At 40.5% G+C, this 23,315-nt stretch overlaps 1 long non-coding RNA gene across 2 annotated transcripts in view; it reads left to right on the top strand.

Moving 5' to 3' along the window:
* LOC118611439 overlaps positions 1 to 16,901 on the top strand; it is a 28,180-nt gene extending 11,279 nt beyond the window's left edge. Inside the window, exons 2-5 of one of the 2 annotated variants that reach the window (XR_004954419.1) lie at positions 7,041 to 7,096; positions 11,525 to 13,450; positions 15,277 to 15,370; positions 15,867 to 16,901. This is a non-coding gene — a long non-coding RNA (uncharacterized LOC118611439). Of the gene's footprint in view, positions 1 to 7,040; positions 7,097 to 11,437; positions 13,451 to 15,276; positions 15,371 to 15,866 lie in introns of both variants that reach the window. The other variant, XR_004954420.1, reaches the window with a different exon arrangement.
* Positions 16,902 to 23,315: the final 6,414 nt, after the last annotated feature.

The following is a 23,315-nucleotide window of genomic DNA, read 5'->3' as shown; positions in this document are numbered from 1 at the left end:
AATTCCCCATCTTCCTGGGCTCTGGCAACCACCATTCTATTTTCTGTCTCTATGAATTTTACCACTGTAGATACTTCATAGAAATGGAATTGTATGGTATTTACCATCTTTTGTCAGGTTTATATCACTTAGAATAATGTCCTCAAGATTTACCCATGTTGTAGCCTGTGTCAGAATTTCCTTGCTTTTAAGGCTGAATAAGATTGCTTAGTATGGATAGACCACCTTGCATTTATCCATTCCTTCATAGATGGAACTTGAGTTGTTTCCATTTTGGGGCTGCTGTGAACATAGAAGTACAAATATCTCTTCGAGACCCTGATTTCAGTTCTTTTGGATATATACCCAGAAGTAGAATCACCAGATGACATGAATCTAAGATTTGTTTAAACGCGTGATGATATATGTGGGCACCATGCCTGACTGGCCCAAGGTCTGGCTGGTCCAAGGTCTGGCTGTGATCTAGGCCCACAGCTAGGAATAGGAATCTGCAGCCAGATTTAGAAAATATGAAAACATACTTCAGCTTATTGTATCACACATGTGTGGCCGAAGGCCACTTTTGTACTCTGCTATGTGAGGAGACATGCTGTCTCCTAGAGAGGTAGGAGAGAAAGCAGAAAGAGAGAACAGAAGGGGAGCACAAGAAAGGGGAGTAGAAGAAGTGCGTGTAAGATTGAGTGCACCATGCACTCCCCAATAGGACTGAACTCCCCAGTAGAACTGCACTTTCCAACAGAAGTGTGCTCCACACAATAAAGTTGGTGCCTGCCATTTCATCCTCATATCTGCATCTTGTGTATTCTTCCAGCTGGGCCTCACACCAGCAAACCTTCCCTTCTTGGTCAGCAATATCCCTGACCCTTATAATATAGGACAGGGCAAATTTCCCCGATGAGGAGAGGGGGGGTTGGGGGGAAGGAGAACAAGCCCTGCATCGAGAGTAGAAGAGGGTCCTTTGGTGTAGGGTGTAGAAAGAATTCAGCACACACACCAAAGTTGGAGTCAAAAGGAAAGTTTATCAGAAAAAGGGTAACACTCTACAGACAGAGTGGTGAGTGGTGTCCTCTCCGAGGCAGAGAGTGAGAAGGAGAGTGAAAGAGACAATGAGAGAGAGACAGAATAAAGATGCTGGGAAAGACTCTGAGTGTTCAGGGAATTCAGTTTATATGTCATTTTTTAGTTTCCATTTCCTTTAATGTGGATATACAGTGAGGAAGGAGAAGAGTACGTAGTGTGAAAAGGTAAGACTACTAGAATGATAGACCTACTGGCAGTTTTCAGCCTATAATTCATGGGTTCCTGCTTCCCACAGGTGTGGGGAAAGGATTGTTAGCAATCCCAGTAGAAATCTTCCTTTGTTCTACAGGTGTCCTCCTAGTCTGGCTGCAAGGCTGATCAGCATATTTCAGTCTCTGATTGTGGTTTGATTAACATTTTTAATTCTCCTCTCTACATAAATTTGACCATCAGGGACCCTGACATAGCAGCCTTATAACATGGGACCCACTCGCCATGCTCTTTCTGTCCTCTTACACTTGTTGGGAGTGGGGAAACTTTCCCTCTTTTCCTCTCACTTCTTCTTGCTGGTTGAACATGAAACAGAGTAACAGGAGAAAATCCAGTTTTAATATGTGTGCACGGGGAATTCACATAAGCATAAAAATTCCACAGACAGGAAGGCAAGATGTCATTCTGGAACAAGGAGTGGGAAGCAGGTGTCTAGGACTTTGGAGGGAAGTCAATTTGTGAGGGGATGAAAAGAGTTAATGTTTAGTAAACTCTTTGTTGGGGCATCTTGAGACAGTGGGACACAGCGAAGTCTTTAATCAAATGAGCCTTGCTAGGTTCCTTCCTATTTGTCACACTAGTTCATGTTAAACTATATTTATCTATGATGACATCTCCCTTTTTGGAGCAGGTCCTCTTCCTTAAGTTCTTTTAGGCAGTAGTCAAAAGTTCTTCCTGAACCTCCTGGGCCTTTATTATTTTCAGCTCAAAATATTCTGCATGTCACAGCGGCACATCTAGGGGTGACTCATTCTCAAGCCCCACACAATTCTCAACTTCCCACAGTCTGCACATAGATGCTCGATTGTCGAGGACATCCCCGGCCCCAACCGAAAGAAGGGAAGCTTAAAATCTCTGATGTTTGCTAATTCACACAGCAAAATCTTGTAACAAGTATCAGGCATGCTCCCAGCCTTGCACACAGGGACCAAAGGAGATAAAGATGAGTGTGATTTGGTCCCATTCTGCCAGGAGCTCGGTATGCTGAAAGAGATGAAATGCAGGCAGAGAAAGGTGACATGATGTAAGATGTAAGCACCACTGGTTCATGGAAGGAAATACATGGGAGCAGGAAGGAGAGTGTGCAATAAAGACACTGGGGAAGGGATGACAGGCCAGATTATGTCATGATTAAATTACCCACATGCTAAAACACTGAGCACAAATCACTGAAACTGGACTAAAAATATATTCATTGACTCTTAACACTAACCTTAAAAAGCCAATCACATAAGGACAAGACAGTGGCTTAAGCTATTGTAGAGAGATTTAGTTGGTTGTGTGTACCCCAGAGTTGGGATGAAGATTACTTTAAATGGAAGACATTTGAGAGTCAACAGACACAGAAAGAACCCTTCTCAGGGTGTCCCTTATCTGTCCAAAAGCAGAAAATTGTGAGAACTAAGGCTGCCAAAAATTCCCTCTTCAAGAGATGGCCTTCTCCCAGAGGTGGAAAGGAAGTAAACCTGTTATTATAACTCCCATCTCTGGAAAGTTTTATGAGCCCTAAGAAGATGGAAAAACCATTCACACCCACATAGACAAACATTATCATGAAGTTTCCTATCTCCCCTTTTTTTCTCTTAAAACCCTATTTTTCTTCCTAAGGAAACCTACTTGTTTTTCCCCTAGAAGACCTTTTACCCCATTCCCTGTCCCTTGCAAAATCAGGTATATAAGCCTCTAATTTTAACCATTTAGCAAGCTAGCTACTTTCGTTAGCTCCTATATGCATAAATACTCCTTTGTTAGACAGGAAGGAAACTAGCAAGGTGCATTTGATCAAATAATCCTGCGGCTCTGTCTCTTGTCTATTTTTGCAGGCCCCTAGTCACAGAACCTAAGAGAGTAAAGAAAAGTTTTTCCTCCCCAAAAGTAGAAAGGTTTAAATGCTTTAAAATGTGATGCAGCTACTGAACACAGTATGTAGTTGAGTCAAAAAAGTAAAATATAGAAGTACAGCAGAGGGAATATAGTCAATAATATTACAGTAACTATATGCATGATATCAGGTAGGTACTAGAATTATCACAATGATCACTTTGTAAGTTATGTAAATGTCTAATCACTACATTGTAGACCTGAAACTAATTTATTGTATGTCAACTGTAACTGAAAAATAAAAACATAAATTTTTAAGAAGTATAGTTATCCATTTAACATTGCCAAAGGCCCACTATATGCCAGGCACCAAAATAGGCACCAATATTTAGAAATAAAGACACACTCCCCTTTTTAACAACAGTGGGACATTTGGAAATGATTTACAGTCATGTATCACATGATGACATTTCATTCAGCAATGGACCACACATATGACAGTGGTCCCATAGGATTATAATGGAGCTGAAAAATTCCTATTACCTAGTGACGTCATAGCCATCAAAACATCAGAGTGGAATGCATTACTCACATGCTTGTGGTGATGCTGGTGTAAATAAAACCTACTGTGCTGCCAGTTGTATAAAAATACTGTGTACCATAATTTTACTGTACTTTTCTATTTTTAGATATACAATCACTTCTCATTGTGTTACAATTGCTTACAGCATTCAGTACAGTAACATACTCATAGCCTAGGAGTAATGGGCTGTACCATATAACCTAGGTTTGCAGTAGGCTACACCATCTAGGTTTGTGTGACACACTCAACGATGTTTGCACGACAATGAAGCCACCTAACTATGCATCTCTCAGAATGTACCCCTGTTGTTAAGTGACACATGGCTGTATATGGAATTCTTATATTAAAATAAATTCCACATCGTTAAAAGAGTGTAACTTTTCAAAAAAATCATAAAATAATGGAAGGGCTTATGCAAAGAGTTTAAAATAATATTAGAACAACGATTTGAGCCTTGAGAATATCATCTCCAATATCACATTGTAAAGAATTTGAAAGACCCAAATCATCAGGTGTGGGGGAAAAGACACTTTCCTCTACCTTTTAGATTCTTCTGGATGGTCCAGTAATCAAATTGGCATGAGATAGATTCACAAGAGAAAACAACCAAATTTAATTACATACATGTATATGGGAACCCCACATACTCAGAGTCAGAGACCCCACATGCTGGAGAGATTCAGGGATAGAAAGGAAAACAGGTATGTATGACATTCTGAGCTAGGGATGATGTAAGGCACCTTGGGTCCTCAGAGGAGAGGAAGGGCATTGTATAACCGCAAGAAGAGTAGGCATTCAGAATTAGATGTTTGCAGGTAGAGGTTGATAAGTTTTCACAAACTGAAAGTACCCATCTCAAGAGCATCTATGACAGCAAGGAGACATTACCAACACCCCAGAAATTGCCCTCACCCCTTGCTCCCATCCAAGCCTTCGAGGGATAACCACTATCTTGATTTCTAGTGGCACAAACTGACTTTATCTCATTTTGTATCATACATAAATGGACTCATTGGGCTTGGAGATCCATCCACAGGGTTGTTGCATGTAGTTGAGGTTGCCCATACCTGTTGCAGTAAGAAATTTTATCATTGTACATACATCTCAAACTTACACAGCATCATAGGTCAATTATATCTCAATAAAGCTGGGGGGAAATCATGTAAATATGCCACAAATTATTTATCCATTCTACTATTGATGGACTTTTAAGTAGGCTCCAGTTTGGGGCTATTACAAATAGAGCTTAGTAGATGTCTCATAATGAATACGTGAACAAAATTGTGTTGGGTATATACCTAGGAGAGGTTACACTGATTTCACTTCCAACAGCTGAATATCCTCATTCTACATTCCTGCCAGCCCTTGTTTTTTTCCCATCGTTTTCATTCTAGTTATTCTGGAGATGTGTAGTGCTATCACATTGTGCTTTTAAACTCGTGAAAGATGATAAGACTACAACTCAATATCTGAAATAGGTAAAACTGAGTTTACTGATTATTATAGCAAGGGAGTGCTGTGGTAGTCAGGTGTAGTCTCTCCAAACAAAGCAAATTGTAGGGAATTGATGAACTCTCAGAGGCATGAGTGGGTGGACATCACCTATAGAATTTTGATCACTCAGATATAACCCTTGTCAATTAATTGGCACTCAGATGTGTGTTCATTGGAGTGTGACCATTCCTAACTGGTTGACTTTCAGAAGTTAGAAGCTATTACTTACTCATTGTCTTTGAAACTGTGTTTACTGAAGCAAGTTGTTGATCAGAGGAATTTAAAACCAGTCCTACTGGCTACCTATCATGGAAACAGAACAGTCTTTTCCTAAGAGTGTGTGAACATTTTCATTCTCAGTTTCCCCTCTAGGTCCCCACTCAGACAAAAGTGCCAGAGAGATCATCAAAGATTGTACAAATATTGAATACAATTTTTGATACCTCTAAAGATGAATTTATTGGAGAGATCTAGATATTAGAGCCTTGCTTAGTATGACTTTATCCTGTTTTTCGAAATCATTTATCCAGTCATCTCTGAGACTATTTATGCAGAAGTATTTAAGACAATCGACAACAGATACCAAACAGACCTGAGACAAAAAAGAAAGGTCTGTAAGACACTTCAGAACTATAACTCAAGATTTCACAAGCCTGACTAAGGAAACAAGATCTAATGTTTTTTTTTTTTTTTTCGAGTTTATTTAGATAGCCGGATGCCTTTTGACATAGATAAAGATTATTCCCACTCACCTATAATGTGGTTGTACCACACAAGTTATTAAAAATCTTTGAATTGTATACTTGAATGGATGCATTTTGTGACATGTAAACTATACTTCAGTAGATTTGTTTTTAAAATTTAACCTAAATTTGTCTCTACTCTTCTTATATGATCCAAATGAGTATATACCTATGTCATGCATATTGGCTCAGTTTAAATGAGTAAGCTACTACTATTGATAATACTTGGATAATATTTGTATATCTCCAATGCAACTTTTCTATATTGGAAGCAGATTGAGAAAGGATTTTTTAAAAAATTATGCCCTCAGGTTAACTAGAAGGCAGAGAATGCTCAAACTTCAAATTTCATGTAAGGGGGAAAAAAAAAAACCACACCAAAATCCCAAAACATTCCTTCTGAGCCTTTGCATTGAGTGCACTTTAAAAAAGTGTATTTCATCACACAGTGAAGTACACAGATGTCATATTATAAAGTTGAAATTTATATGTTATTAACCAATGCAACCCCAGTAAATTTAATAAAAATTGTTTTAAAATAATTTTTCACAGCCAAACGAAATGACAACTAGCAACCTGATAGAAAGTTTTACAACATGCACTAACTACAGACATAGGACTGCTATACTGTCAAAATTAAAAACAAATAGAGACCAGACTTAAAAATTCCCTAAGCAGACAAAATCAATTTAGTCAAGCACGCAAAGCTTAACTTAACTTATTTTTGCAAGACAAGGGAGGTTAACTTGACCTGGGTCACTTCTTGCTTATGCCTCTGAAAATCATAAGCGAAACTTAAATTGCTCCCCAAAATTGATATGAGGTGACTGCTAATCAATTTCCTGTTATTTAAGAAAATTCAAAAGTTGTAACTGATCACCGTAAAGATGGTGAAGACACCGTCAAACTGCTTCATCACTGAATATGCTGCTTTATAACAATATACCATTGAGCCTCATTCCATGTTTTGATTTGAGTGCTTCTGGTTTGTTAGATGTCATTTTGGTGTGTGCATAATAAGCTTTTACTAATTACCGCTTCAGGGATTCATTGGTTTTACTCCTTTCTCTTTTTTTTCCCTGAACTTCGACAATATCTAACATATAAAGAAGAAAAACAGACTGAAATCTAAGAGGAAAATGGTCACTCACAGCCATCTTCTGAGGTAAGGTTATTACCCTCCTACTTTACAGATAAGAACACTGAGACTCAGAGAAAGCTAACTTTTTTTTTTTTTTTTGAGAAAGCTAACTTCATTTGAGAACTTATCTTCCAGATATACAGACATAGTTTTCTCTTATAGGGAAAAAAAAAAAAAACCCAGATCAAATCCAAAGGTTCCAGTTTCTGCAGTGTATTTCCTACCAGGAAAAACATAGAAATGTCTCTAACCCATTAGTTTGGGTATGGAAGCACACTCAAAGGAAAAGGGACAAGAGAAGGAAAGGCAGAAAGATCCTTTATAAATTCTGCCGTGACCTAAAGCCACAGGTTTTGAAATATATGGGATTAAGCATCCCAGAGGCTTTGTAGAATTTCCAGCTTGCTCCTGTGCTGCAGGCGTCAGAAGCCTTAAGGGAGCTAGGCGGTGGGGGACCGAACCCGCTAACAACTCTCAGATAGCAGAGAGATACTGATAAAGGCGAGTGAAGGAACTCTGTCCTCTTCAAAACATCCATAAGCTTCTACGACCTGAGCTATGTCATAAGCAGGGGAAGACAAGGCAGAGACTGTGGGCACCAGCCCATCCAGCTCAGAGTCACACTGTAGCCAAATGCAGTCTGGGTTACCCATGCAGGCTTCCAGGGGTTCGGGCAGAGGTGTCCCTTGGGGATCCAGAAAGCTTGGAGGGACAGGGCCTTCACTGACATGGTGTCTGGGAGCCCTCCTTCTCATTCTTTCTACTCATTCTCCATTGAATGTGGCAGTTCTTACACCAAACCTGTGGAGTGAAGAGGGGCATTGAGGACACTGAGGTAGCCTCTGTACCCTGGAGAGTGTAATAATGCTGCAACAAGCAAATGTATGCACGTCTTTTCAAATTAGTGTTTTGGGTGAATGGATAAAGAAGATGTGGTGCATATATACCATGGAACATTATCTAAGCCATAAAAAAAGGAAATCTTGCCATCTGCAACAACATGGATGGACCTAGAGAGTATTGCGCTGAGTGGAGTAAGTCAGATAAAGACAAATGCCATATGATTTCAATTATATGTGGAATCTAAAGAATAAAATAGGTGAACAAACAAAACAGAAAAAGACTCAGATACAGAGAACATTTTGATGGTTGCCAGATGGGAAGGGGCTTGGTGGACTGGAGAGCTGGGACACACTGGGACTGTGACCTCCCCATTGTGCATGATGGGGAAGCCGGACTGTGGGTTAGGATAGAAACCCCATTCCTGACACTGAGAATAGTGAGGTGTCTCCCTCTTCCGCTCCTCACCGGGGAATGGAAGATGACACTCAAACACAGGTTGGATGAGGGCATTGCCTAGCACACACACAGGGTGGAAGGGAGGAGGAAGTGAAGGGCTGGGAAGGCGGGTGGGAACATTCCCAGGAATCAGTGTGGGACTTGATCTGAACTGAGCCAGTGCCTCTCCTGGGATTTGTCAATTAACAAGAACGAATCTCAAGTAAGACACAACGTTAACCATTTTTCATAGATGATTTTTCCCTGGGGCCAGCTTCATTGTGTTCATCTCTTAAATAGGGGTACTAAAAATCTTGCCTAATGGCTGTACAACTCAAGGAGAGACTCCCTGCCCAGAGCCCAGCCAGGTCCTCCAGCCTAGGTGTCCTTCCTTCACACCTGGATTCTGGGTCTTGTGAATTTATGGAGCTGCGATGGGTTCTGAGAAGTGTTGTAAAACCCTGGCATTTCAGTCCTTTTGCCAAGATTTGCACATCCCGAGTTTTCATGAAAAGTACAAACCACCTGGACATATGCCTCACTGAATCCCCAGGAGGAGATTTCCACGACAGGGTGCCAAGTTGAGCCAATAAAACACAGGGTGCCTAGCAAAATTTGAAATCCAAATAAACAATGGATCAAGTTTTAGTAAAGTATGTTCCATATCAATTGCCTACTGGAGACAAACTTGTAGGAAAAACGGTTCGTTGTTGAAGTGTGGAAATTATTTGTGGTTCTAGCCTCCAATACAGGAGCCATACCTCTTTGACTAAAATATGACTCATCGTTCACTTGAAATTCAAATTCAAATGTGTGTCCTGGATTTTATCTGGCCACCTCTTTTCACTGCCTGTGAGTGCCCATGTCTGGCAGAATGGCTCCCTGACATCCTGGACACGGCCAGATGGTGCACGGTCTCACATCAGAAGACTTATTAGTCACCCTTTCGTGGACCAATTAAGAAAAATATTTTTTTGAGCAATGCTTCTTGCCAAACACTGTCCCATTGTTTAGACAGGGAATTTGAGAATAACATCTGTCTTCGAGGATCTTACTGAAGGAGGACCTGATAAAGATCCTGTATTATGGGCCTCATGGTATTCCTGGCCTCACTTCTTCTTACCTTATAACTTGTAACCTCACACAAACTTCATTTTTATAATATAGTCTTTTCTTTCCTTTGATTCAAGCTGGTTTTGCCCAAGTAAAGGCTTTACAACTCATTTGCAGCCAACACCCCTCCCCCACCTCCCTCTCCTTGTCCTCTGTAGGCCTGCTCCTCAAATCATTAAGCTTTAGGACAAATAAGCTTGGTTAAACTTTGGACCAAAGATAATACCTTGGCTTTAGAAGGGTTTCATCCTCAGGCCACAGGATCAGATGGGTGGTGCCATGACTGATTCCAGAACCAGACACAATGATCAGTGACCTCCTTCCCCTTTAATCATCCAATCAGTAGCACTCAAGATACCAACTCTGTAGTTTCCATAGTGAATGATTTTTCCCTATATAATCTGTGTATCCAAGATACCCTGAGAGCCTTTGAGCGTTAGCTCTTTGGCATCTCTAGGAATTGCAATTCTCTAATGAACACTTATTCTAAATAGCCCAACTCCTGTGTTGATCTATTGGCTAAAAGCAAAACAGGCAGTATGAGTCCCAGACTCGATTGCCTCTGGTTTCATTATGATCCCAGTAGGATACAGAAATACATCATTAAAATGAAGACTGATGACCACTGCAATAAAGGAAGTCACACAGAAATAATCCTTCTTTTCTGATGCTCCTCCATCCCCCAGACCCTTCTGAATATTATATTCACTTCAGTATAATCTCTGTTGTAGAATCTGAGCCCCTGGGCCTGTAAGAGCATCTCACAGGCTGGATTTTGCTGGTTGTGTTGCAGCCGCCAGCCCCCGAAAGACACATGGACCACCAGAACTCAGTGAGTTATAGGGAACACACTCTTTATTCAGTCAGCTGGGTCTGTCAGGGGTATGCAGACCCCAAATAAAGCAGCTCCGAAATGTAGAGGCACAGAGTTTTTGAGCCCCAAATCCCATTCTTCATTCTGTCTAAACATAAAGGTCTATTTTTCTTCTATTCATTATCCGTCGACCCACAGGTCGGGTGCTCAAGCAGGGGTACAGAAGCAGAAAGCTTATTGTTAGGATGTTATGTTCTTATAGGTGACAGCCTATGTTCCCGTGGACATAGCCAAGCAGTAATTTTCCAGCCAGCACAGTTGCACATTCTTGGTACAATTCACTGTGTCCCTATATTCTCTATATTTCTGCCAGTTGACAGTGGCATCAGGAACTGGTCCAGACTTAGTATACCCAGTATGTTCCTGTTCATTTTGTGACATCTTATCCCTCCCCCCCCAAAAAAAAAAACAGAGATATAATAGAAACTTCTGAGTATTTTTTAAAATGTGATCTGTTGTGCAAAAGAGAAAAATGGAGGAATCACTCTTTCATCTTCCCTTCTGAGAAAAGCGCATGTAAGTTTAAAAAGATGCACAGAGATGGGCCTGGTGATTAGCTAGCAAAAAGCATTCCCGGAAAAGAAAAATCATATGCTGACAGTTATGATGAAGAAACTAATGAGGACAAGGTCTTTACAAGAACTGATAAGAATTCCATTTTTCAAAGACATCTGGGAACATTAAGGTACTTTTTAGCTAGGTTATGTCAAGATAATTATGTGCGTTTTGAAAAGAACATTCTGGTCTAGCTCCAGAACATATCCCAGAGAGGCCAGAGTGGATGTCGGGCAAATGCATATGATGCTGATTTGTCACCCAGGGGACATCACAGTCAGCAAAAGGGAGGCAGTGGGGTGTAGGGAAGTATTGGCAGGGGGGATATTTTGGGAGGGGGAATTTCAAGGACTGTTAAGTTCCCACTGACTTAGGGTGATAGGGGAGATGGAGTGATGTACTGGCAGTGGGAGTGCATACAGGAGATTTTGTGGATGCAGATCAGTAAATCAAATTTGACCTCAATCCAAATTGATTTCTCCCTAAAGTGCTGTGAGCACTTCACAAGCAGAAAAATGTCATTAACCAGAGATGCGCTTTCCCAGGCAGGCCACCAGGGGGCGCGCCGAGCGAGGCAATTTCAAGCAGTGCTGAGGTGCTGTTTCTGCAAACTTCTTTTTTCTGGCCCTTAGAGATGAACCAAACCAGAATTGCTAAGGTTGTTATCTTGTGGCAGAAAACGCTTTCAGAACCAACGTCCCGGTTCAAAACCCAATGCCACCACTTGGCCAGCTACTGGATGCCTTTAATATTTATCTCTGTGCTTCATTTTCTCCTTTTATAAAATGGGCCACAGGTAAGTGCTAGGTAAGTATGAGCATTTTGTGATTATAATGCCTATGACCTTAAAACAGTCCTTGTCCTAGGCCCCAGAGGACCAGATGACCTGTGCTAACTGCTTTCTGTGACACTCCTCACCCTAGAGTGATGTCTGTAAGATGCAGAATAGCCTGAGTATTCCTAAAAAAGCAAACAAACAAACAAAGACTTCCTAAAACAATTTGGAAAATGAAGTCACACAGGTCTGATTTTTTTCTCCTCCTTTGACCCTGCAGGACACTAACATGCTGCACTGTAAATTTCTAAGAGGGAGAATGTAGGTTCCAGCATTTCCCTAATTTCTTTTCTTATATCCTGTTTAAATAAAGAAGGCAGTAGATTTGATTGCCAGCGAAAGAGTGTCCACCTAAGTCTTATAAGAGTTTATTTGACAATGAGTTCCAGAAGGCAAAATCTCAAGGGATTGAAAAAATGCTCCAAAGAATGGCAGTTTTCAGCTTCTTTGAAACATTAGAATCAAAGAGGAAGATGTAAGAGGAGTTACATGAAATCCATTGGTGGTAGATTAGGGAGGTAGGAGAAAGCAAAGCAGGAGAAATCTCTGGGAATGGATAAAAAAGACAAAATAGAAGAACACACACTTCTTTTACACTTATTGGTGGGTACACAATAGTAAATAATAGAGATGTTATTTGGGAAACAACATAAGAATGTGGCCTTCTATGGTCTCTGCTAACCTGTTGTGGTGAGGCACGGTCCCTGCAAACTTTTTTTCTGGCCATTAGAAATGAACCAAACCAGAACTGCGAAGGTTGTATCTTGTGACAGAAAACGCTTTTAGTACCAGCGTCCCGGTTCAAAACCCAACTAAGTATCTTAGATGCAAAAAGACGATGGGCTCACTTAAGGTAAAGATGACCTTTGTCAAGAAAGCTACAGGCCTAGGAGGTAAGGATCTGCCATGATCTGCTTTTAGTTAGGTATTTTTATGCTTAGACCATCCTATGTGGTTACTTTCAGTCTCTGAATTTGTATGACCTGTTTTGGAAGATGAGGTTCTGGAGATGGATGATAGTCAGGTTTAGTATGTGGCCCCTTTTTCATCCATAGGTTTAATTTACCTGGTTCCAGAATTTTAAAATAATTTTTAAAAGTTAAAAATTGGCAGCTCGTACTTCCACTCTTGTTTCTTTCACCATCAGTCATGTTTGCTTACTACCCATACACATGTAGGCCCTGCGGGTACTACTCTATTAGATCTTATGTTATTTGGGTTTTGTAAATTGTTTTCTCCCACTATATGCATTCTCCTGAACCTCTTTGTTTTTTTTTTTTTTTTCATTCAACAGTGTATCCTAGAGATTTTTTTAAATCAAAGACAGCTTCCTTAGTTTTCTGCACAGTTGCATACCATTCCCATGTACATGTATGGATTAGAATTATTTATTTACTCTTTTACTGACGGATTGTTTCCAATATTTTGCTGTTATACACAGTGCTACAATTAATAACCTTGTATTTACTTAATTCTGTACATGTGTAATTCTCTCTGTAAGATAATTAGAAAGAAATGGTAAGAGGGCAAATGCTTTTTTGATTTGAATTCCCAAGTGGCCACCAGAGAGTCTTCCCATTTTGTGCTACAATTCTAATATCTGAGGACTTGTTTCTCCACTGGGTTTCCAACAGTGTGAATCTATTTCCATGGAATATCCATTCATATCCTTTACCCATTTGAGGACACAGATTTCCAAAGATACTTGGTCATTCATTTTGAGGTACGTATCAATCATCTCTGTTTGCAAGACACTGATTTGAAAGACTTGACATCCCCTTACCTCATGTCACTCCCATTCTCCCTCACTATAACATCATGAAATCAGGATTTTTAATATTCTCATTTAAGAAATGAACACAATGAGGCTGGGCCTGGGGGGAAATCATCTATGAAAAGTGGTTGGCACCATGTCTTACTTGTGACATGTTCTCATAAATTGGGAGATAATATAACAGTATTACTGTATTATAGTGATGACTAGACTATTATTATAATAAATATTATCATTATTATCACTATTGTCATTGTTGCTTATAAGAATTAGTATTATAAATATTGCTATCGTAGTAACAAGTATTACTAATACTTAAGTATAACTATTACTACTTGTAAGTATTGTTATTTTTCTAATAATAAGTATTACTATGATTATCACATTGCTTTTGTCACAATTTACTTTTTTTTGATAACAACCATCAACATTTATTAATCATTGTTTTAGTTCAGGGTGCTATGACAAAAAGTACCACAAACTGGGTGGCTTAAACAGCAAATATTGATTATTACAGTTCTAAGGGTTGGAGGCCAAGATCTGTGTCCGGTGCTGGCAGATCTGTGTCTGATGAGGACCCTCTTTCCAGTTTGCAGATGGCCATCTTCTTGCTATCTCTATGGTAGCTCTTATTCACAGATCCCACTCTCAGATGTGCTTGTGTGCAGGTTGGGTATTTTTTGTTGAGTTTTAGATGTTCAGCTTATTGTTGTTTCAAAGGGAGAGATCTGGAGACATCTCTCACCCTGCCATGTTTCTGACATCACTCCCTTTTGTTACTATTTAGAATAACAAATATCACTATTATTATTTGAGTTCCAGACTTATGGGCCTTGAGGACTCAGCTCTAACCACTTTTTTACCCTGTCTACCTTCTCCCACTGAAGGAGACCCCCAAGCAAACACTCCAAAGCCCTTAGCTAATTAGCAACACTAGTGAGCAGGAGTCCTGGTTTGCAACAGCTCCATGATCATGAACAAATGACTTGATGTTTCTGGATTTTCAAATAAAAAAGAGAACTGCAGTAGCCATTGCACTTCTGTGTGCTTGGGACAAAAAAAAAAAAAAAAGAAAAAAGAAAAGAAAGGATGCTGTGAAGCACTACGATGTTGCTTAGCAAACAGTCATGCTCAGTAAATGGAGCCATAATCGAGTTCCCTGGCCGTCTTCTCCTGGCTCAAGGCTCTCCCCCTCCCCCCGCCCCACCCCAGATTTGTGAGGAACTCACTGACTCATCCATCCAGCTTTTTGCAGGCCATCGCCTAAGCTAAAATATGACAGAAACGTGTCTGACTTACACTTTGCCCTCGAGACACCCCCAGTCTGATGGGATAGGCACTCCAGCCCAGGCAGAGTGACTCAAGCATGGAACTTAGGTGGAAAGTCACAAATCTCCCAACTAAATATAAGTGCTCTCTCTAAAAGGAACTTCCAGGAGATTTCACACATTTGTCTTTCTGGGGATTTATACTTCTTCTTCAATGTTTATTTCAAGTCTCCATGCCCTCTCCCCCTTCTCCACGGTCACCCAAAATGTGCTTCCCTGTGCAGTTAGGGAAGGTGACAGCGGGGACTTCAGAATGTGCTGGGATCTAAGTGTGCCCATTTGTGAAATGGGAACAGTGGCAGTCTAAATACAAGAATGTTTTGACTTTCAATTGCTCGTAGTAAAAATCGAACTTAAGATATAATTTATAACTGACTCATCAAATACTGAGCACAGATGTAAACGTCCTAGAATAATGATTAATTCGAACCTGTTCTCTCCTCCAAGGTCAGATTCCTGACTCTGAAGCTTCGACCCTCCTCCCAGGCCCCAGGATCCCAGCCTCCAGCCTCAGGAAGTTCTCCCCACAAAAGACTTTCAGGTCAAAGCCTTTATTCTGCTAATGCCAGTCCTCGCAGCACCTCCTTCCCTACCTCTCACCCCTACTCTGCTTGTCAGTCTTAACCACTCTTTAATGTGGGGACCCACGTAGACCCCAGAGTTGAGATGAAGATTATTTTGTCTATTCCAAAGTGAAAACATCTGAGCTACCAGAGATGCAGAAACCTAGATGAACTTCCCTCATTGACACTCCCCCCAAAAACCAGCTGCTCTCTACCCCCCTCCGAGTGAGTTTCCTGCTAAGACAGCAGCCATCACACACTGCCCCATTTTCTTTAGCATCAAAAAGCCCAGGAGGACCTTCCATCCGCTCCCATAGAAGCCCCACCACCCCTTCTTTTGTTAAATCGATTGATATAAACGTTCCTTGAGGCTATTCCTCCAGGTTCTCATTACAGGGAGATGATCCTTCAGGCGTGTGTAAACAAATCTGATCTTTTCTCTTGTTAATCTGTCTATTGTCCATTCATTTCCAGGCCCTATTGCTGGACCCAAGTTGGAAGAGGAAAAAATTTTTCTCCCCACACCTGAGAATATCGTTCATAAAACTTCCTATATCGTGGGGAGTCAGCTCTGTACTGACCCCCTCCATCCAACTGCCAGATGTTTTAGCCTTTTCAAACCCTGAGCTCTTGATGCTGGGCCCCAAGTACTAAGGAATTATCTCTCCAATGAAGACCTGGAAAATAGTTGCGTTCAACTAATACTTGTTGGACCACTAAATGCATCACAAGACACTTTACTTTAGAAATATCCAATAAGAGAGAAGACCAGAAATTTAAAAACAGTCCCACCTAGTAAGTCCTCAACTGATAAAGAAAATGAAATAATATCCCACCCCGATCCTTTAAGATTCTACAGTAATTTGAAAAGAAATTCCCAGTCACTATTGTGTATCTGTTAAAAAAAAAAAAAAAAAATTGAGGGGGACCAAGTTCATCAGAACCTATTCTTTGAAGTCTCTTTCCCAGAAGCTGCAAAGTGTGTCTGACTCATGCCTTGGAATCTAATCGCATTTTCTAGACCTCTCCCCTATACCTGCTCTCGCTTCCATTTGCATTCCTTCTGCATTATTCCTCTCCATCTCCCAGACCTAACTCTTACAGTAGAAGCCATGTCACGGGTCAGCAATGTGCAATAAAACATTCTGCCAGGATGCAGATATCCGTGCTGTCCAGTATGGTAGTCATGTGCCACCGTTGTCTACTGAGCGCTTGCTAATGTGGCCACTGTGGCTGAGGGAGAGTTGTCAGATTTGGGATGAAGAAAATGAAAGACACCAAGTTAAATGTGCATTTCAGATATACACGCGCACTTTGGGACATGCTTGGACTGAAAAATTATCCCAAGAAAACATTAATTGTTCATCTAAACATCAGATTTAACTGGACATCCTGTAATGTGCCCAGTGACTTTAGACTGAGCAGCTGACTTCCTCATTTTATTTTATCTTAATTAATTGAAGTTTAAAGAGCTATGTAATGGCTGAAAAATGACTGCTAGAATTTTATTACTTGCAGGAAAATTACTGCTCGGCTGTGCCCATGGGAACATGGCTATGTACATGGGAACATAGGCCGTCACCCATAGGAACATAACATTCTAACAATAAGCTTTCTGCTTCTGTACCCCCGCTTACACACCTGATGTGTGAGTTGACAGGTAGTGAATAGAAGAAAGATAGCCCTTTATGTTTAGAAAGAATGAAGAATGGGATTTTGGACTTTAAAACCCTGTACCTCTACATTTCAGAGCTGCTTAATTTGGGGTCTGTGTACCCCTGGCAGACCCAGCTGGCTGAATAAAGAGTGTTTCCTATAACTCACTGAGTTCCGGTGGTCCATGTGTCTTTTGGGGGCTGGCGGCTACAACAATAGAATTTGAATTTGCCATTATTAACAGACATATGCCTACTCTTTGTGTTCTGTGATAATCTACTGAGTCTCCAAACAGCTCATAGATTCTCATTCTTTGCCCTGAATGAGGATTTGAATGTCTTTCCTGAGCTCTGGAGAGGAAGGAATTCTTGCCTCAATGTCCCTGTCTCACACTGAGATCACCCCGGCCCTGCCCCACTTTGTTCTTAGTTTTTTCACTCATTCCCTCAGCCCTAACCCTCCACTCCCATCTTTCCATCAGTTATTAAGGAAATTATGATCTTGACCTTGGTCCCGACTTGCCTCTGATCTGCCCAGCCAGGGTTTAGCGACAGCATTCTCTCCATCTTTAATATCTGATCAACTTCCTCATCATCCAGCATTTAACCAAGTCCTTGCTCTGCCCTCAGCAAGAATCCTGTTGGTCCAGTTTAGTGAGACCCCCCTGGCCCAGGGACCTCCTTAACAATTCTCCAACCATTGACACTCTCATTCTCTTTGGTTGCAAATCCGCAATTCCCCTTGCCGTATTCGGGGCGAGTTCATTCTGCCTCTGCTATCGAGATAATCTTGATCCTGAAGACCTTTGGAACAAGCTGCCCCTAACTGCCACTTTAGCATAGCCATTATTTTGAGGGAAAGGCACCTAAAACAGCAAATACCAGAAAAAATCTCTGACCTTTTTTTTTTTTTTTTTTTTAAAGCAGGAGATAAAATTTCCATATGAAAGCTATCCTCTCTGCCCTGAAGGAATACCACATTCTAGTCAAGGACTAGAAGCTAAAATAGCAAAAAAATATATGCTTTCCTCCTTTTCCATCTTCCGTCAGTTTAATTCTCAGGCCCAACCAAAAAGAACATAAAGATAAAAGTTTGCCTCCTTACACCTCGTGTTGCAAGTCTTGAATAAAAATCCTCCTTACCATTTATAGCAAGCATCAGAATAAGCCAGAATAATTTCTCTTCTACAATCCACATTGTTTTGTCACAGTTAACCCTAATACAGAGGCTAGCCAGTGTTTTTTGTAAAGGTCCAGAGAGCAAATATTTTAGGTTGTGACATCGTTTGTCACAATTACCCAACCCTACCTTTGTCACAAGGGGGCAGCCATAGAATATAGGTAAATGAATCAATGTGGCTGTGCTACAATCAAACTTCATTTATGAACACTGAAATTTGAATTTCACATAATGTTCATGTGTCATGAAACATTGTTCTTTTGGATTTTTTTCCCCACTCAAAAAGGCAAAATTCTCAGCTCACGGGCTATATGAGAACAGACATCATCAGGCCAAATGGGCCACAGTATTTCAGCCCCTGTTCCACTGCTTCATCTTCCACTTCCGGAACTGAGCCTCACTGATAGTAATTTCTCAACTCGTGTTTCAATGCCCTTCAGCCAAAGATGACTAGAATCTCTCTTTTGGATGAATACTTTAGGTTTCTTATTCCATGAAGTAAGGGAGACACACAGCTTAGGGAACCATTACCTTTAAGTCTCGAGCTAAAGGGTGTTAGAAGGGACCTATGATAGGATTTGGGCTTTGTGTGGGTTTGGGTGGGGAGAGTCTGAGGAAGCTGGGTGGCAGGGTGCTTGCTCTAAATTGGTCCTGTGAAAAATTGCAGGAACAATTCTAAGATTGGGCCCTTCGTGGACACCACAGTGACCTCAGTTTTTTTGTGCTGAAATAAAATGATTAAGTGGGCTTATTTGTTTTCTCGTTAACTCCACCTGAGTCAAAATTTTCTTTTTGCCTTATATATTTTTAATCCTTTTATTTTCAACACTTAAGACTGAGAACAGCAAATCTCAGGTACTCAGTATGCATTGAGTGAGGTGTATTAAGCCTTGGAGACATCAGACGCAGAAGCAAAAGAAAGAGACACGCATGACACCCAGGTGCCCTTGAGAAGCATCTTTCATCTAGTCTGGAAAGAATCCTTCCCCCACTTTTTTTTCCTAGCCTCACCCCAAAACAGTAAATTTAGATAAAATAAAATAGAATTCCCTTAAGCTCAGAAATAGGATTATCACCACCAGACTGTAGGTAAATCTTCCATTGAATCATGGGCCTTAGAAAAGCAAATACCATGCATAAAAGGATTTCAAAAACCGTTGAGATTTAAAAAAAAAAAAAAAGGTTTTAATTGGTATGGAGACCAGCCTGATAACACTAAGGACTGAGTAGGGAGGGTGGAGAGTCCAGGATGATTGTAATGACAACGATTTGCAAATGAAAACCTTTCAATTCTTCAGGAAGAATTCCAGATTAGGCGAAATTCCTTCCATACCCAGCCCCGCCCCTTAACCACCACAGGCCATCGAATCTCATTTCCGTGGTCTTTGGGATTTCATTTTTTTCTGTCAGGAGCCAAAAGAAAAAAGAAAAAAGAAAAAAAAGAAAAAGAAAGGCTCATTAAAGAGTAAAGATATAACCCGAGACTTAAAATTAACATTAATCAATAGTAAATTAATTTTACCTCAATAATGGGGGGGGGGAGAAAAAAGGTTAAGAAAAATAAGAAAGATGTTAACTTGAGACCTTAAATATGCATATTCAATGATCAAAATGACGAAGACTAAACCGAGCATGGAATTGTCAGCTCAGAATGTAAGTATAAGAATGCATCATTTACAATGATATGAATCGTGGAAAACATTAGATTAGGTCTTTTGCTTTAAATTTACTTAACATCATCTTTGAATATTGACTTTGTTTAATGTTCCTTTGATTCAATTGCATAATAAAAATTGGCATCCTTAAAAGAATGCGCTTCCTTACCAAACGACAGGCCGAGGACTGGTCATTTGGAGGTGGGGGACACAGGTGAACAAGACAAGCAAGCCATTGTCTTTCTGAGACAAATAAACTGTGACAAATAATTGAGAACCAACCGATAAGCAGGTTATTAGACAAACAACTGCTAAGGAAGTTGGCAATCAAAAGGGGGCACAGGATGCTATTAAAGGTAACACCTATTCTGGAGGTCTCCCCCTTATCAAATTTGCTCTCAAAAGGGTTCACTGCAGCATCATTAACCCATTTTCCTAAATGCATAAAAATGGAAAAGGCCTAATACTCTATATTGCCATTCAATGAAGAAAACACATTTTTTTATTTTTATTTTTAAAGATTTTCTGAAATCCATCCATCTACAGCAACTCCCTTGAATTTAAATTTCTCCAAGATTTGTCATAGGGGGAGTTGTAAGACCTCAAATCTCAATAATATATACAACTAACTAATACTCCGCATCTTTTAAAAAGATATCAAAAACATACTGAGAAACTTTTCATATTTATGGTTGTCAAAACATATTTTAAATACTTTTTAAAAGACTATTGGATTTCGAGCACAGAAACTTGTCTTCAATATAAATGTTTAGATGGATATGTGGAATTGGAAATATAATAAATGAATATAAACACAATTATATGTATCTGTGCTTGTGTGTATGTTTGTTTTTCTGCCTATCACACTACTGCTACACCAGGAGTTGTCGCTTTTGGCCCTACTCATATTTTGGGCAGGAGACAATGCTTTATTATAAGGGACTGTCCCGTACTATAGGAAGTTTACCACCAGCCCTGGCCCCTGGACACTAAATGCTGGTAGCCTCCCTCTCTCCACCCCATTGTGACAACAAAAATTGTCCCCCGGCATTGTCAAATATCCCCCAAGGGAAAAAAATCAGCCCCAGTTGAAAACCGCTGTTCCAGACTATAAAATTCACGATCTCAGTCACTTCTTTCACCTCAAGATCTAGCAGAGCTCCTAGTATCTTATTTGCTCAAAAATAATATTTAAATATTTGTTTTATAGGAGGATCACCTTGTAAGTTATATAAATGTCTAACCACTAGGTAGTACTCCTGAAACTAATATAATATTGAATGTCAACTGTCATTGAAAAAATATTTTGAATTTTTAAAAAATTTGCAAAATGCACAATTTATTTTAATTCCCTCAAGACATGAAATTACTTCCTTCGGGGTAATTCTCTGCATTTTCCTGTTCTTTACAATTAGTTCTGATGAGATAAACAATAAAAGAATAAATAGTTTAAAGAATAAGTGAAGTGCGTCTAAGCAAGAGCTCCAATCTAAGGGGGCAGGGTGGGTCAGGGCGGAGGCAAGGGGAGGAGAGTAGTCTTGCCTCAGAGTGGGGGTAGGGATGTGGGTGGGGGTGGGGGTAGGGGCGAGTTGAATGGATCTTCTGCTTATATAAGGGCCCAGCATCGCCCTACTTCTGGAAATAGAAGCAGCAGAAGTTGAAGTCACGTCTCTCTACCTTCCATGATTCCATATACTTTGTAAGTATTACCTTCGTTACTCCCTTTTGTTTCCATAATTTGTAGTCTGTTCTTATTATAGTTTCTGAAATCCCTTATTTTCAATACTTTATTCCCTATTACATTACCTAAAACTTTCTCCCTTGCTTCCTAAATTTCCTATATGCCACGTGTTTTCTGTCCAGGTGCCTGGATCTAGAAGCCATGTGGGTGGGATTGTGAGGTTTCCTTTCGTGTGCCAGGAACACAAGGCATTTCACTAAATCGGCCCTGTAGTCAATTTTAAGTTGACACTAAACGGGCCCCCCAAATGGAGCCACTTAGGCTAAAACCCAGGCTACCAATCCGAAACTGTAATTACCCTAAGTATTAAGTCTCGGTTTGGTGGCGTGGGTGCATGCGCTAAATTCTATGCAAATTGTGCAGTTGGTTAAAAGTCCTTTCAAAAACCATTTCTCATTTTAACTTAACATGTTTTCCAGATTTTAAGATTTAAGGCGGCCTTAACCTTTTTATCCTTTTGCAAGCAAGAGTTCTTTGCCTGGTAAGTCCTTCCGCTGGCGATGACATCCCTGGATTCTCTCAACCTGTGGAACTCAAACTGTGGGGGCACTTTCTGTTCTGACTACGAAAGTGCCGCCATTTTTTGAGTTTTACCGATTGAGCTAGTAACTTCCGGTGGTGTGGGCTTCGGTTGACGTTTCATTATCAACAACGGGGCACAGATTAGGTTGGGCAGTGCAGGCCTGGTGACCTAACGACTTGGGTAGCAGTGCTGCCTGTGACATTCGGATGTAAAAGCACTCGGGTGTCCAGGTCGAAAGCGCCGCATTATGTGTGTCAGTGGACACCACTGAGGAGACCCAAAGCTATCTGGTCTTGGTAGTCTAATTTGGAATCTTCCTATGTAGGTTTTAATGAATCCTGTTCCTTTAGAAAATATGAAATGCCATAGCATGGAACTGCTACTACCTGGTAAACAAATGGGGCCGCTAGCTGGAAGTGTGCTTTGCTGATGGGAAGGGAAACTCAAACGTTTAACAAGTTTAACAATTTTCCTTTCAAATCCATGACTACCGTTTCTGGCATTTTCTAGATTCCTTGTGCGAACCTTGCATTACTAGTGGCTTCCGTGGACGAGTGCAACACCTCAGATCGTGTTACTCAAAAAGGGGGCACTTGCCGTTTTTGGGACTGGGAAGTGCTCCCTTTTTGTGTGTCACTGTTTTGAGGAAAGCATCTTACTATTTAGAACGGTGGTTTTTTGAGCGTGCTAACGTGTCTTTGATTTCCCCAGACTTGCTCTTCAACTTGGATCCTGTGCGTGATTGCAGCAACCAGCCTGGTAGCAATTACCATCAGCCTCTGCTCCCTTAATTGCGTGCTAGGCACCATCCAGATTGGTACATGCCAATCAGCTTCATCTTGGCTTTCTCCTGACAGGGATTTTGCATAAGACAGTTTTGGCATCAAAAGCCCAGGGGCAATTGTCTGGAACAAAGGGCTTCAGTTTACTCTTGAATAATCTCCCAAATAAGTTTCTGTCATTAAATAGTTCTACAACCTTAAATTCTAAAACTTGTAAGTCCTCGTCCATCTTTAATGTGTTGAATGGTATTGGATTAGTAACATTTAAGTGTACAAAGTAGAATTAGAAAATAAAAGTTGTCTATGTAATGCTTCCATGTGTAATTTTTTTGCCTCCGAGTACACTAGCAAAGTGTGGCATGCAGCAGTCTGGAGTGGGGAGGGATG

This window comes from Rousettus aegyptiacus, unplaced genomic scaffold, assembly GCF_014176215.1.
Source record: "Rousettus aegyptiacus isolate mRouAeg1 unplaced genomic scaffold, mRouAeg1.p scaffold_m13_p_14, whole genome shotgun sequence".
NCBI lineage: Eukaryota > Metazoa > Chordata > Mammalia > Chiroptera > Pteropodidae > Rousettus > Rousettus aegyptiacus.
The sequence above is the reverse complement of the archived record's forward strand: the minus strand, read 5'-3'. Positions and strand labels throughout refer to the sequence as shown.